The 14,170-nt window shown below is 44.2% G+C and overlaps 1 protein-coding gene across 2 annotated transcripts in view; it reads left to right on the top strand.

Moving 5' to 3' along the window:
* The window catches only part of LOC145346777 (tubulin delta chain-like), a 59,833-nt gene that overhangs the window by 30,257 nt on the left and 15,406 nt on the right, over positions 1-14,170 (top strand). The gene's annotated exons all lie outside the window — the stretch shown is intronic.

A 14,170-nucleotide genomic window follows, 5' to 3' on the forward strand; every position in this document is an offset into this window, starting at 1 on the left:
GTAGCTACCCCCCCTTAATTTAAAGCCATGCCCCCTCGTGCTAGCTTTCTCCATCCGAGGAAAAAGGCTATCACTATCCACCCTATCTAAACCTCTAATCATCTTATATGTTTCAATAAGATCCCCTCTTAGCCGCCTTCTTTCCAACGAAAACAACCCTAAATCCCTCAGTCTCTCCTCATAGGACCTCCCCACCATACCAGGCACCATCCTAGTAAACCTCCTCTGCACCCTCTCCAACGCCTCCACATCCTTCTTGTAATGCGGGGACCAGAACTGCACACAGTACTCCAAGTGCGGCCGCACTAGAGTAGTGTACAGTTGCAACATTACACTGCGACTCCTAAATTCAATCCCCCTACCAATAAACGCCAAGACACCGTACGCCTTCTTAACAACCTTATCTACTTGATTCCCAACTTTCAGGGATCTATGTACACACACACCTAGATCCCTCTGTTCATCCACACTATTCAAAGTCCTCCCGTTAGCCCTATACTCGACACATCTGTTGCTCCTACCAAAGTGAATTACCTCACACTTCTCCGCATTAAATTCCATCCGCCACCTCTCGGCCCAGCTCTGCAACCTATCTAAGTCTCCCTGCAGACTATGACACCCTTCCTCACAATCTACCACACCTCCAATTTTGGTGTCATCAGCAAATTTACTAATCCACCCAACTATACCCTCATCCAGATCATTAATAAAAATTACAAACAACAGTGGCCCCAAAACAGATCCCTGAGGCACACCACTCGTAACTGTACTCCATGATGAATATTTACCATCCACCACCACCCTCTGTCTCCTATCTGATAGCCAATTCCTGATCCAACTTCCTAGATTACCCACAATCCCATACATCTGCATTTTCTGCAGAAGCCTACCATGGTGAACCTTATCGAACGCCTTACTAAAATCCATGTATACCACGTCAACTGCCTTACCCCCATCCACCCCCATCCAAGGTGAAGAATGTTCCAGGTCCAAACGCAACTGCAGTGAGAGCCTTGTTGGAAGTGTTTTTTGTGCAGGAGCTTCCTTTGGCCTTTAGATTCTGGGCCTGCAGCTCCAGGCTGTCCTGATTAATCTTCAGGCTGCAATTGTGGTGGTGCCAGAACATAGATTAAAGTTGCACCTTTAGTGCAGCCTTTAACCTACAATGCTGCTTCACTTCTCTTTTAATAATTGCGTGCTCTAGTGGGATTAAACCTACAAACTCCAACCGACTGGACTAATGTCAAACTTTCAACCAAAGAAAATGGTAAAAACTTTCATTTATATAGCAGCTTTTATGACCTCAGCTTCTCTCAAAGTGCAATCATGTTGCAGCATAGGGCACTATGACGGCCCATATGTACACAGCAAGGGCCGACAAATAGTAATGTGATAAATGACCAGATTAACTGGGCCAGCTTTTCATAAAGGAGATTACTATTGGTCAGGAATTTTCCTGAACCTCTGGCCGTGTTCCCATCCTGGAAGAGCCCACGCACCCTATTCTCATGTTGGGGAAGTGTGCACGGGCTGGAAAAGGGCCTGCTCCTCACGGGGTAGGCCTGTGTTGTCAACAGAGACAGGCGGATGGTGAGGCCATTGGGTTTGAAGGCCCACTTCACTTATGGATATTAGGTTTGAAGGCCCACTTCACTTATATTCACGGATATTAGGTTCTCTAGGCTCCCTCCATTTTCCATGCCCTTTGCATGCTTCCATGCCCTGTATGCACTTGGTACACAACCAATGAGCTACATAATAACACTCTCAAGTCTTTGAAATGCCTATGGGGGAAAAATCCTTTTGCATGACATAGCTCCTCTTACCTTCTCATAAAGCTGTTAATCATACACAAGCATTGAACTTCCCATTGAGGAGATCTTTCATCCACCTTATACCTCTTAATCTAGTCCAAATAAACACACAGGCATTGAAAAACCCTCCAAAGGAAGATCCAGAGTACTGAAGATTGCAATCAAACAAAGCTAACAATTCACTTTGCAACTGAGTGAACGGACTCCTACTGAGATTCATGACCCTCTGAGAGACAAAACATTTTTTCAAATGTGTCTTAAGTAGAATAAAATATCCCACCCCTGCCCCCACCCGATCCCAGGTATTAGTCGAGTGAGCCTTCTCTGAACTACTGACGCATTTATATCCTTTATCTTAAATAAGGAGACCAAAATATACACAGTTCTCTAGATGAGGCCTCACCAAAACCCTATACAACTGTAGCAGAGCTTTGAAGAAGAATCATATGGACTTAACTTGGTTTCCCTCTCCACAGATGTTGCCAGACTTGCTGAGATTTTCCAGCATTACCTCTTTTTGGTTTCAGATTCCAGCATCTGCAGTAATTTGCTTTTATCCAGAGTTAAATGAGATTGTTTTGGTTCCTGAGTTCAGGGTAGGGCTGGTTAGGTGCATTGTATTAGCCATGCTAAATTTCCCCTGAGTGTCAGGGGGATTAGCAGGGTAACTATGTGGGGTTATGGGGATAGTACCTGGGTGGGATTGTGATTGGTGCAGAGGAGTAGAGCATTAGTCATTGGGGACTCCATAGTTAAGGGGACAGATAGGAGATTTTATGGGAACGAGAGAGAATCGCGGTTGGTGTGTGGCCTCCAGGTGCCAGAGTCCATGATGTCTCGGATCGTGTTTTCGGAATCCTTAATGGGGACGGGACCAGCCCCAAGTCGTGGTCCACATAGGCACCAAAGACATAAGTAGGAAAAGGGATGGGGATGTAAGGCAGAAATTGAGTGAGTTAGTGTGGAAGCTTAGAGCTAGAACAAACAGAGTTATTACCTCTGGTTTGTTACCGGTGCCATGTGCTAGCGAGGAGAGGAGTAGGGAAAGAAAGCAGTTGAACACGTGGCTGCCGGGATGGTGCAGGAGGGAGGGATTTAGATACCTGGATTATTGGGGGTCATTCTGGGGTAGTTGGGACCTCTACAAATGGGATGGTCTACACCTGAGCCAGAGGAGTACCAATATCCTGGGGGAAAATTTTCTAATGCTCTTTGGGAGGGTTTAAACTAATTCAGCAGGGGGATGGGAACCTGAATTGTAGCTCCAGTGTACAGGAGGTTGAGAGTAGTGAGGTCCTGAATAAGGTTTCAAGGTCGCAGGTATGTACTGGCAGGCAGGAAGGTGGTTTGAAGTGTGTCTGTGGGTGAACTTGCAGTATGGGTTGGCACCTGGGAGTTTGATGTTGTGGCCATTTCGGAGACATGGATGGAGCAGGGACAGGAATGGTTGTTGCAGGTTCCGGGGTTCAGATGTTTCACTGAGATCAGGAAAGGTGGTTTTAAAATAAAAGGGAGAGGTGGCATTGTTAGTCGGGGACAGTATTACGGTGGCAGAAAGGACGTTTGATGAGGACTCATCTACTGAGGTTAGAAACAGCAAAGGAGAGTTTGAGAGTTTTCTATAGGCCTCTGAAAAGTTCTAGAGATGTAGAGGAAAGGATTGCAAAGGTGATTCTGGATAGGAGCGAAAGTAACAGGATAGTTGTTATAGGGGACTTTAACTTTACAAATATTGAGTGGAAAAGCTATAGTTCGAGTACTTTAGCTGGGTTAGTTTTTGTCCAATATGTGCAGGAGGGTTTCCTGACACAGTATATAGATAGGCCAACAAGAGGCGAGGCCACATTGGATTTGGTACTGGGTAATGAACCAGGCCAGCTGTTAGATTTGGAAGTAGGTGAACACTTTGGTGACGGTGACCACAATTCAGTTACGTTTACATTAACGATGGAAGGGGATAGGTATATACCACAGAGCAAGAGTTATAGCTGGGGGAAAGGAAATTATGATGTGATTAGGCAAGATTTAGAATGCATAGGATGTGGAAGGAAACTGCAGGGGATGAGCACGATTGAAATGTGGAGCTTGTTCAAGGAACAGCTACTGCGTGTCCTTGATAAGTATGTACCTGTCAGGCAGGGAGGAAGTGGTCGAGCGAGGGAACTATGGTTGAATCACGTGTGAAGAGGAAGAAGGAGACTTATGTCAAGATGAGACGTGAAGGCTCAGTTAGGGTGCTTGAGAGTTACAAGTTAGCCAGGAACTAAAGAGAGAGCTAAGAAGAGCCAGGAAGTCTTTGGCAGGCAGGATCAAGGAAAACACTAAAGCTTTCTATAGGTATGTCAGGAATAAAAGAAGGACTAGGGTAAGATTAGGACCAGTCAAGGACAGTAGTGGGAAGTTGTGCATGGAGTCTGAAGAGATAGGAGAGGCGCTAAATGAATATTTTTTGTCAGTATTTACACAAAAAAAGACTGTGTTGTCGCGAATACTGAGATACAGGCTATTAGACCAGACAGGATTGAGTTTCATAAGCAGGAGATGTTAGCAATTCTGGAAAGTATGAAAATAGATAAGTCACCTGAGTCGAATGGGATTTATCCTAAGATTCTCTGAGAGGCTAGGGAGGTGATTGCAGAGCCTTTGGCTTTGATCTTTATGTCGTCATTGTCTACAGGAATAGTGCCAGAAGACTGGAGGACAGCAAATGTCCCCTTGTTCAAGAAGGGGAGTACAGACAACCCTGGTAATTATAGACCAGTGAGCCTTACTCCTGTTGTGGGCAAAGCTTTGGAAAGGATTATAAGAGATGAGATTTATAATCATCTAGAAAGGAATAATTTGATTCGGGATAGTCAACACGGTTTTGTGAAGGGTAGGTCATGCCTCACAAACCTTATTGAGTTCTTTGAGAAGGTGACCAAAGAGGTGGATGCAGGTAAAGCAGTTGATGTGGTGTTTATGGATTTCAGTAAAGCATTTGATAAGATTCCCCATGGCAAGCTATTGCAGAAGATATGGAGACATGGGATTGAGTGTGATTTAGCGGTTTGGATCAGCAATTGGCTAGCTGTAAGAAGACAGAGGATGGTGGTTGATAGGAAATGTTCATCCTGGAGTTCGTTACTAGTAGAGTATCACAAGGATCTGTTTTGGGGCCACTGCTATTTGTCATTTTTATAAATGACCTAGATGAAGGCGTAGAAGGATGGGTTAGTAAATTTGCGGATGACACTAAAGTCTGTGGCGTTGTGGACAGTGCGGAAGGATGTTGCAGGTTATAGAGAGACATAGATAAGCTGCAGGGCTGGGCTGAGACATGGCAAATGGAGTTTAATGCGGAAAAGTGTGAAGTGATTCACTTTAGAAAGAGTAACAGGAATACAGAGTACTGGCATAATGGTAAGATACTTGGTAGTGTGGATGAGCAGAGAGAGTTCGATGTCCATGTGCATAGATCCCTGAAAGTTGGCACCCAGGTTGATAGGGTTGTTAAGAAGGCGTACGGCATTTTAGCTTTTATTGGTAGAGGGAATAAGTTTTGGAGCCATGAGGTCATGTTATAGCTGTACAAAACTCTGGTACGGCTGCACTTGGAGTATTGTGTACAGTTCTGCTCACCACATTATAAGAAAGATGTGGAGGCATTGGAAAGGGTGCAGAGGAGATTTACCAGGATGTTGCCTGGTATGGTGAGAAGGTCTTATGAGGAAAGGCTGAGGGACTTGAGACTGTTTTCATTAGAGAAAAGAAGGTTAAGAGGTGACTTAGAGGTATATAAGATGATCAGAGGATTAGATAGGGTGGACAATGAGAGCCTTTTTCCTCGGATGGATGTGGCTAGCATGAGGGGACATGGCTTTAATTTGAGGGGTGATAGATACCAAACAGATGTCAGAGGGTAGGTTCTTTACTCAGAGAGTATAAGGGCATGGAATACCCTGCCTGAAACATTAGTGGATTCGCCAACATTAAGGGCATTTAAATGGCCATTGGATAAACATATGGATGATATTGGAATAGGGTATGTTAAATGGGCTTTAGATTGGTTTCACAGGTCGGCGCAACATCGAGGGCCAAAGGGCCTGTACTGCGCTATCATGTTCTATGACTCTGTTGTGGGAAAATTACCACCGGAGTCAGACTAGAGGTTCAAAAGTACAGCTTTATTTTGGAAATGAAGCTTCGGGGAGAAAGCACTGGTACTCCGCAGTACTTGGCAGCTACCTTCTCAATAATACGATAGGAGTGGTTCATTTTTCTACTTTTCAGACAATGGATAGTCTGGACATTAGCCATTTAACACATCGTTATAGTTGAGTAGGATCGATAGTTAACACATCGTTACAGTCAGACATACACAGACGTTGGCATTTAACATTGCATTGTTTCATAGAATGGATACATTTTCCTCTATCAGTGACTATCATGATTTAGTTTTGGTCTATACATATGGTAATTGGTTTTCCTGCATTTATGTATTCCTGTTCCCGTTTATGGCTAATCGCTTTATCAGACCGTATTGTCCTGAGTCTGTCCTTATTTTTAAAGTGCCTCAAGGTCTTACTGGTTTCGTGCAGTATTTGTTTCCTGCATGTTTAACTTTAAGTAGCTGTCTATGCTGCATGTTTTAATTTCAAATAGCTGTCTGCGCTAAAGTCAGTGCCTGCTTAATGTCTCTTTCTCAGATAACTATTTTATGTGCCAGGCCACCATTTTGTGTGTGAGATAACCATCTTCATGATTTTCTCCACTTTAGTCCCCAGTTTTGGTCTGGATTATGACTTTGATAATCCCCAGACCAACAATTACACATTCACGTATGGCGGTCAATTTTCTTTCCTACTTCGTTTCTTTTGATGTCTTCAGGGATCTTCATCATGGGTTTTTCCTTGATGGATTCACTAGCTCCTGGCACAATTCTGGTTACCATAATCTTGCAGCAGACTTTTAGGCATCCGACAATTAGACAACAGACAATTACAATTGAAATAAGTATGACTAATCCATGTAATAAATAAGATTCCCAGGACCCTCATACTAGCCATTTCAGCCAGCCACTTCCTTTCTTGCGTCCCTGTCTGAAGCTATCAAGTTGTTCTCTGATGCTATTGATGACTTGTGTAATGTTATAGGACTCGTCTGTGACATGGGTTATGCATTTGTTGCTTATGACTGTACACACTCCCCCTTGTTGTGCTAACTGGTGGTCCACTGTGTATCATGTCTGCTGTGCATATAATCTCAGTTCAGCCGTTTCTTGGTTAACAGCCTCCAGTGCTTTTGAAGCGCTGTTTCCCAGTACTGTTAGTCCACAAACGATATGATTCCTATTCTTGACACTAATCACCCCTGCTGCCCCTCCCAAAGATAGGGCTCCAAGGAACCCATATCCCAGTGAGGATCCCATTGTGCCTGGGGCTTCCCAGTCAGCGCAGAATTCTTTGCTGATAGCCCAGGTTACTATTCTCCTCTGAATATGCCCCTTCTGAGGGCATGGAACAGTCAGTGGTCCTATTGTTCCCACTGTAAAATGGTTTGGGAGGTTTGGTGTTTCTGTTGTGTAAATACCATTGAAAAGGTACACATATCCTTTCTTAGCCCGGTAACATTTAGTGTCTTGATTATGAGTTTGTTCATATTGCCAGTTGTTCGATTTACTTGACTCCCCGTTTGATCCCACCACCTGGTAAGTATCAATTTGGTCCATTTGGCTGAGCTGACATGAGTCTCATTGCATTGTTCACAAATGAGCTGTCTTCCCGCAGTTACATTTTGACATTTCTGTTCATCACAAGTGCAAGTAAACTGTCCCTCATTAACCCGACAATGTTGACGGACACACTGTGTCTGCACGCAGGAATCATTCTTAGGGGCCCAGACGTAGGCACATCACCATCCCTGTCCTGTAAAACAAAGTGGATAGCTTGTGGTATCTGAACAAGCTTTTCCTCCCACTTGTTGGAACCCCCTGCACACAGAATCTGTGGAGTTTACAAGTCCCACACATCTCCCTTGTATACCTCTTTTATATTTGCCAATATGTCCCTTACATAGTGCATCTGATGTATCTACAGTATATAAATCATGAGGGGTCCACCCAGGGGTGGCTACAAATAGGGCTTCTACCGATTGTGCTAATGGGTAACATATAGTTTGATTCCCGTGTAAGTGTATATGAGCTTTGTAAAATAGATTATCCTCCATAGAACATAAGAACATAAGAAATAGGAGCAGGAGTAGGCCATCTAGTCCTTCGAGCCTGCCCTGCTATTCAATAAGATCATGGCTGATCTGTCGTGGCTCAGTTCCACATTCCCGCCCTCTCCCCATAACCCTTAATCCCCTCGCTTATCAAAAACCCATCAACCCGCGTCTTAAAAATATTTAGCGAGGCAGCCTCCACCACCTCAACAGGCAGAGAATTCCAGAGATTCACCACCCTTTGAGTGAAGAAGTTCCTCCTCAACTCTGTTCTAAACCGCCCCCCCTTTATCTTGAGGCTGTGCCTTCTAGTCCTACCGTCCTTTCTGAGCGGGAAGAGTCTCTCCACCTCTATCCTATCCATCCCATTCATCATCTTATACGTCTCAATGAGATCTCCTCTCATTCTTCGAAACTCTAACGAGTACAAGCCTAGTTTATTCAGCCTCTCCTCATAGCTCAAGCCCCTCAACTCCGGAATCAGCCTAGTAAACCTCCTCTGCACTCCCTCCAAGGCCAAAATATCCTTGCGTAAGTACGGCGACCAAAACTGCACACAATACTCCAGCTGCGGCCTCACCAATGCCCTATACAGCCGCAGCAAGACCTCCCTACTTCTATATTCAATCCCCCTCGCTATGAAGGCCAGCATCCCATTAGCCTTCCTGACCACCTGCAGGCTGGGTTTTTACGACTCATGCACAAGGACCCCGAGGTCCCTCTGCACCGTCGCCTGCTGCAGTTTTTCGCCACATAAGAAATAGTCCTTCCTACCATTATTCCTACCAAAGTGTACCACCTCGCACTTGCCAACATTAAATTCCATTTGCCATTTCCTGGCCCATTCGCCCAGCCTATCTAGATCCTTCTGCAGACTCTCCACACCCTCCGCGCAATTTGCCGTTCCCCCAATTTTGGTGTCATCAGCAAATTTCGACACCATACACTCGGTTCCCTCCTCCAGATCATCTATATAAATGGTAAATAGCTGAGGCCCCAGCACCGACCCCTGGGGCACTCCACTAGTCACCAACCGCCAATCCGAATAGCACCCATTAACCCCTACTCTCTGCTTCCTATTTGACAACCAATCCTCTATCCATACTAACACCCTACCCCCAACTCCATGCCCCCTAACCTTCTGCAGTAACCTCTTGTGAGGTACCTTGTCAAACGCCTTCTGAAAATCTAGAAAGACCACATCCACCGGCTCTCCTCTATCCACCGCCCTAGACACATCCTCATAGAACTCCAATAAATTTGTCAGACACGACTTCCCCTTAACGAAACCATGCTGCGTCTGCTCTATCAAGCAATTCCCCTCAAGATGCCTCGCTATTTCCTCCTTGAGTCAAATTCCTCCTATTTCCTCCAATCCAGTCAAATTTTCAATTGCGACAACACAAAGTAGTACAGTTACATACGTGATTACATACATATTCGCAACGATCAAGTATCAATCCTAATACTATAATTTATATAATCTCCAAAAGTTATACTATTAACCCGAACGTGCCAGTTACTGTTGCTTGCAGTCTTTGCCTGTGTTGAGGAAAGCAGTCCGGTTCATTCATTCATTCATTCATTCGTGCATTCCTTTGTGTAATTTCAGCTGTGTCCGATGTTTCCATATACCTTTCCCTTTTATGTCGATACAGGCACAGATGTCTCCACTAATTATAACTTCATATGGCCCATTCCATTTTGGTGCAAACCCTGGTTTGTCAGGTAATGTTTTTACTAGGACGCAACTTCCCGCTGTTGGGACATCAGGGAGCATTTCAAGCTCCCTCTCTGCATCTCTTTGTTCCTGATTGTCTTTTACCAATTTGCGCATTTCTTTTAGTTGGGTGCTTAGTTCCAGAACATATCTCCTGATGTTATCTTTTAGTGTACCTACATCGGTCCCACCTGTTATGATGCTTTCTGGTAATTGCATCGCCTGTCCTGTTATTAGTTCATAAGGGGTTAATCTGGTTGTCCGGTTTGTGGTAGCTCTTAATCTCATTAGTATAGTGGGCAATGTCTTTGGAATTCACTTATATGTCAGTAGTGCAAAATATTTAATTACATATCCCCCTTCCATAGAAAGCTTAGTGTGAATCAAATAACACTTTGCACTGGCTTTTTGGCTGCAGCTGGACATCCATTCATTTGTATGTAATCCAATCAAAAGACATTGCTCTCCCCATTAAAATCACATGCCATACAGCTCCAATCTTTATATGATATACTAATTTGATCATTCCTTTGCGTGCAAGTGCCGCATTACAGTACTTCATAAAATGCCGCTACCCTACCTAGAAAGAAGTGAATTCAAATGCCTAGCACCAACATTTAACAGCGTTGTGCAAGTTATTCAGGATTTGATTTTATTCTCGGGTCTATATGGCAGTGCTATATTGTAATCAAGCAGCAGTTGTGTCACATACCACTTTATACATCATAACTGTGATATCCAAACCCTTTTAATTTAAGTTGTTTCTATTTTTAAACTGAGTTAAGCTTTGCAGTGTTTTTATATTTGGCAAACCTTGAACAATTGATGGCACATGAAATTCCAACGGAACTACATAATTTTAACCAGTTACAGAATACTAAACTGTCAGATGTTCATAAATCACTATATTCTGCGGAGCTTAATACTGCATTTCACTGACTTGGTATACTTTAAACTGACTCATAGACAATATATTTAGCTCATTCCTTTGTTCCTGCTTTTCTACTTTTCCACAAAATTACTTTTTTCTCCTAACTTCTCAACTAAGTCTCTCATAATTTCTACTTCAAGACAAAGGAAAGAGCACATGGTTTCCTTCAAGGTTTAAATCCTTTAAATTTCAATTTACTTTCCAATTTTTATTTAAACTCTGCATCAAACCCACTGTTGTAAAGTCACAATTGGGGGAAGAACGTTAAAACATGAAAGCAAACAACAGCAAAATATCCACGCAACCACTTTGTTAAACACACACACACACATAAGAACATAAGAAATAGGAGCAGGAGTAGGCCATCCAGCCCTTCGAGCCTGCCCCGCCATTCAATAAGATCATGGCTGATCTGTTGTGGCTCAGTTCCACTTTCCCGCCCTCTCCCCATAACCCTTAATCCCCTCGCTTATCAAAAACCCATCAACCCGCGTCTTAAAAATATTTAGCGAGGCAGCCTCCACCACCTCAACGGGCAGAGAATTCCAGAGATTCACCACCCTTTGAGTGAAGAAGTTCCTCCTCAACTCCATTCTAAACCACCCCCTCTTTATCTTGAGGCTGTGCCCCCTAGTCCTACTGTCCTTTCTGAGCGGGAAGAGTCTCTCCACCTCTATCCTATCCATCCCATTCATCATCTTATACGTCTCAATGAGATCTCCCCTCATTCTTCTAAACTCTAATGAGTACAAGCCTAGTTTATTCAGCCTCTCCTCATAGCTCAAGCCCCTCAACTCCGGAATCAGCCTAGTAAACCTCCTCTGCACTCCCTCCAAGGCCAAAATATCCTTGCGTAAGTGCGGCGCCCAAAACTGCACACAGTACTCCAGCTGCGGCCTCACCAATGCCCTATACAGCTGCAGCAAGACCTCCCTACTTTTATATTCAATCCCCCTCGCTATGAAGGCCAGCATCCCATTCGCCTCCCTGACCACCTGCTGCACCTGCAGGCTGGGTTTTTACGACTCATGCACAAGGACCCCAAGGTCCCTCTGCACCGTCGCCTGCTGCAGTTTTTCGCCATGTAAGAAATAGTCCTTCCTACTATTATTCCTACCAAAGTGTACCACCTCGCACTTGCCAACATTAAATTCCATTTGCCATTTCCTGGCCCATTCGTCCAGCCTATCTAGATCCTTCTGCAGACTCTCCACACCCTCCGCGCAATTTGCCATTCCCCCAATCTTGGTGTCATCAGCAAATTTCGACACCCTACACTCGGTTCCCTCCTCCAGATCATCTATATAAATGGTAAATAGCTGAGGCCCCAGCACCGATCCCTGGGGCACTCCACTAGTCACCAACCGCCACCCAACATTTGTTCAACAGCACTTCTTCTTTCATTCAAACTTAACGATTTTAAACCGGGATGAAAATAAAACATTTAAGGAGAATACAGAAAGTTGATTAAGACAGTTGCTTTTATTCTTCTTTCTTCCAAACTGTTATTAAACTCAAAAACAGAAGTAAATTCAAGAAATCTTATCACTTTAATCTTTTACAGTTTTAACACATTCTCAGCCCCCCTGAGGTTAAACTAAGATGCAAAGCACCGCATCCACTGCCTGCAACAAACACTCCACAGGAGCAAACAGGCTTCAACAACTCCTGCTCTCAATCTAATGCAACAACAACCACCTGCATTCAACAAGCAACCAGACCACACAAACATATTAAAATACAAAAACTAAGATTTCTCCTCTCCGCCTCCAGGTATACCATTAGCCCATTCTACCAATTCATCGTAATCTTGGGACATAATCACTCCCATTTTATGATAGTTTGGTGACTAGAGAGCCCATCCTTGAAAGCCTGGATGAACGCTCGATCCCCACGACCTGGGTTTCCTTGCCTTGAGCATTCTTGATATACTTGGAACAACCGTTCCCTGTATTCAGGAGCTCCTTCCCCCTTTTAGCTGCTTTGTTGTGGTAATTCCCTAAAACTCTCTGAATTTCTGTCTTAAACTGGGTGAAGGGTGCCTTGGGCATCTATCTCCGATGTTAGGTCGACTACATATGTCCACCATGCCCCACAATAACCCTGTGCTGGAGGAGCGGCGGATCCACCTACTACCTGCCTCCACTTATCAGCTGGACAGGCTGCCCTGACCAGCTGGTGTATATGTCTCAGGTGTAATTGGTGTCCTACCCAGATTGTGTCTAATTCTTCCCAGAATTTAGTGTTTGTGCTTCTAGGTTGTAATTTACCCAGGGAAGCCATTATCTGCTTTCTTTCACCTGGGGTGAAGGGTTTATAGTTTGCCTTTGGCTGTGCATCTGTTCCTCCTCTGGTTACTGGCGCTAAGTTGTGTTCTAGCACTTCCCACTCCTCTGGAGGAGCAGTTGGACCCTGTTGAGTGGACTCATAAAGAGGTAGAGGAACAATTTCCCCTCTCCATTGCTTCTCTTCTAATACCTGGTTTTGTTTCTCCAGTTTCCTCACTCAGGATTCTAATTCTCTAATCTTTGTTTTCTCTTCAGTCCACCTCTTAGTAGAGATGACTACTTGTTCAGTTAGACCAGCTGACTGATGTATTAACATTACTCCTATCTTCTTTGTCTTGTTTCTCTTTTCTTTATCTATCCACTTTCTCTGCTGCTCAAGGGTCTGAGAAGTATCTCAGCCATCCCTTTGCATTCTCTTTATTAATGCTTGCCGGCCTGTCATGTAAACTTCAATGAGGGAACCTGCAGATCCCCTTTTAACGTCATTATCTGCCAATTCACAGACTTCACTACCCCCGGTCACTATTGCCACCTTGGCAACGTGTTTTGGCAATGTGTTTAGGCACCATGTGGTCACGATTACTCCCTAGTAAAGTGTGCTCTCTACCGCAGGGACTTCACTACCCCCGGCCACTATTACTACTCTAGCACCGTGTTTCACTACCATCTCAGGGTTTCAACTCATACTCACGGTTTCCGCTATTACCACCTCGGCACTGTGCTTCTCCAGCTGAGTCCAGTTTAGATCAGAGTTGGTCAAGCTCCTTTTCCGCTCCGCTTTTACAACATTGACAGTCCAGTTCCCAACTTCACAAACTTTCATGCAATCAGATGGCAACTCTGCATTTGTTTGGAACTACAGAGTTTGATGTTAACTGACCTCTGCCACTTGTGCTTCACAATCCTAAGTGTCCTTGGTGTCTCTTTGCCCACATCAATTCCTAACCTTCGCGTGGGGGATTTCCCCTCTTAACAACCGATCTAAGGCTGGGTTGTATGAGACAGGCAGTACCTTGTCCCTTTTGTTGGTCAGCACATGTAACAGGTACTTATCACTATCAGCAGTTAGTACTTATTACTATACCATATACAACAATACTTATTGCTACAAATACCCCTTAAGTTTAACCCCTTTCAAACTGTATTTTTGACTTTGTCTGACTCCCACAGATTCAGTGATCTCCATCTCGGCTTTCCGATTGTGGCCAATCGA

Source organism: Carcharhinus amblyrhynchos, chromosome 8 (assembly GCF_965287045.1).
Source record: "Carcharhinus amblyrhynchos chromosome 8, sCarAmb.v2.hapA, whole genome shotgun sequence".
Taxonomy (NCBI): domain Eukaryota; kingdom Metazoa; phylum Chordata; class Chondrichthyes; order Carcharhiniformes; family Carcharhinidae; genus Carcharhinus; species Carcharhinus amblyrhynchos.